This window comes from Aethalodelphis obliquidens, unplaced genomic scaffold, assembly GCF_003676395.1.
Source record: "Aethalodelphis obliquidens isolate GAN/ISIS:26980383/991018 unplaced genomic scaffold, ASM367639v1 scaffold9, whole genome shotgun sequence".
NCBI lineage: Eukaryota > Metazoa > Chordata > Mammalia > Artiodactyla > Delphinidae > Aethalodelphis > Aethalodelphis obliquidens.
This window is the reverse complement of record NW_020837953.1, coordinates 43,680,310-43,682,166: the sequence shown is the minus strand read 5'-3', so window position 1 is coordinate 43,682,166 and position 1,857 is coordinate 43,680,310. Positions and strand designations below refer to the sequence as shown.

The 1,857-nt window shown below is 42.5% G+C and overlaps 1 non-coding gene across 1 annotated transcript; it reads left to right on the top strand.

Moving 5' to 3' along the window:
- The first annotated feature begins 778 nt into the window (after positions 1-778).
- On the top strand, positions 779-895 carry LOC113622520 (U5 spliceosomal RNA). The gene has a single exon (XR_003433561.1). It is a non-coding gene; the product is annotated as a U5 spliceosomal RNA (small nuclear RNA).
- The last annotated feature ends 962 nt before the right edge of the window (positions 896-1,857 follow it).

The window sequence follows — 1,857 nt, the reverse complement described above, 5'->3', positions numbered from 1 at the left end:
TCATGTATTCATTTTTAAAGCTCTTCACTGCCTCCCCACTGTCCTCAGGGTAAATCCAAGCTCTTAGCTGGCACTGATGGCCATCTGGTTACTTGCCCTCTCAGCACTGTGCCTCCCTGCCCGGAATACCCTCACCACCCGGCTCCTGTTCTGCCCAGATGTCATCTTCTGTTAACAGTGCTCATCACTGACACCTGGCTCCCCATCACACTGAGCACTCCTTGAAGATGAAATATTACGGTTATCACTCTATCCCTAGAGGCCGGCACGGGGTTGAACACAGTGTTCAATAAATTTTTGTTGAATGAATGAAGATAATTATTTCAAGCTTTTAAATTATTTTATTTTATTCTATTTTATTATATTTAACTCCAAGAGAAACTTTTACTTGTAATGCCACCTATAAAACAGACTTTTTCTAGCTGGATCAGCCTCAGCTCTCTATCCCTGTTAAGTCTCGCCTCCGTTCTGCCCCCTGGCGGTAGTCTCGGTCCCAGCACAAGATGAATGAACTATTTGAGGTATTTCCGGAAACCGGAGAGTAAAGACTGCGGTTTTAATTTGCATATCCAGAATGCATTGCACCCAGGACAAATTTTCGACTAAAAATGACTCGATTCTCCTTCTTTCTTTAATTATTTTTTCCTAGAAGTGAGAATTCTTTCATAGAATTGTCTGAGAAAAAAGCAGATGTTAATAGCTCTTTCAGTTAAATAATCACCATTACTGCGTTAGGGGTAGCAGTTACCCGAGGAATGCGTGCCGCCCAAAAGTAGGTATACTCTGGTTTCTCTTCAGATCGTATAAATCTTTCGCCTTTTACTAAAGATTTCCGTGGAGAGGAACAATTCTGAGTTTGTACCCAATTTTTTGAGGTCTTGCGTTTTGCAAGGCCAATGATAACGTTTAAAAATAGATTATCAGTTTTGGGTGTTCTAGTTGGAGTGCGATGTTTAACTTTGCGCACCACGTTTGACTTTCAGAGAGAAGTTTGTTGTGGTTTTCTAGACTGCTACCGTTTTGAAAACGTTATTTTTGGTTTTCGTCATGGGAGTAAATGTTGTGAACCTACTTAAAACAAAAGGATCGAACTACGGAGAGTGGAGTAGTTGCTGTTGTTAAAGTGGAAGGGGTGTAGTTTATTCGTATTCTTTGGTTGCCTTTTCAGTGCCAAGTGCGGCCCGCGGTGGGAGTATTTCTTAAACTGTGGCGTGCAAGTTTTGGCGCCCCGGGATTTAATAATGGTGGTCAGTGGGCATAGTTCCCCCGCGTTATGCAGAATCATAGTTTCGCGACCACGAACCTAGACGCCGTCCCTCGCATTAAAAGAGAGATTCTTAACCGTTGGACCGTGAAGGAAATTTTTAAAATTTTTTCTTCAGAAAGAATTTAAGCGTGGATTCATTGTTTCTTCTAGAGCGTAAGTATCGTTGTTTTATTCTGTTGAGGTAATTTAGGTTTAGAACAGAAACTGTACTATTTGCGAAAAATACCACTCAAGAAAGACGTTTGATCACGGTTACAACGAATTTGATAGAACCCGAACGGAAATGAATATTTTAACCGATCACAGTGGCCAGAATTCAGCTTTCTGAGCCCCGCATAACTGCAAAGCAGGCTGGGAAATGTAGTTTTTTCTCCAGGCAGCCATGACGTTTGCGAGATCCTAGGAGGGAGGAAGTGAATATGCGGAAAGAAAACTAGCAGCGTCTGCCCAGTAAAGAAAGGAGGGAATCCATCCTCACGTTTCCTTCTTGCAAGTTCCTTTGTTGAGTTTCGTGTTCCTGCCTTCCAGGTTTCTACCTGTGGCCAGATCTCCCATACATGTACAAGAAACCTCTCGGAGGCTGTCATGCG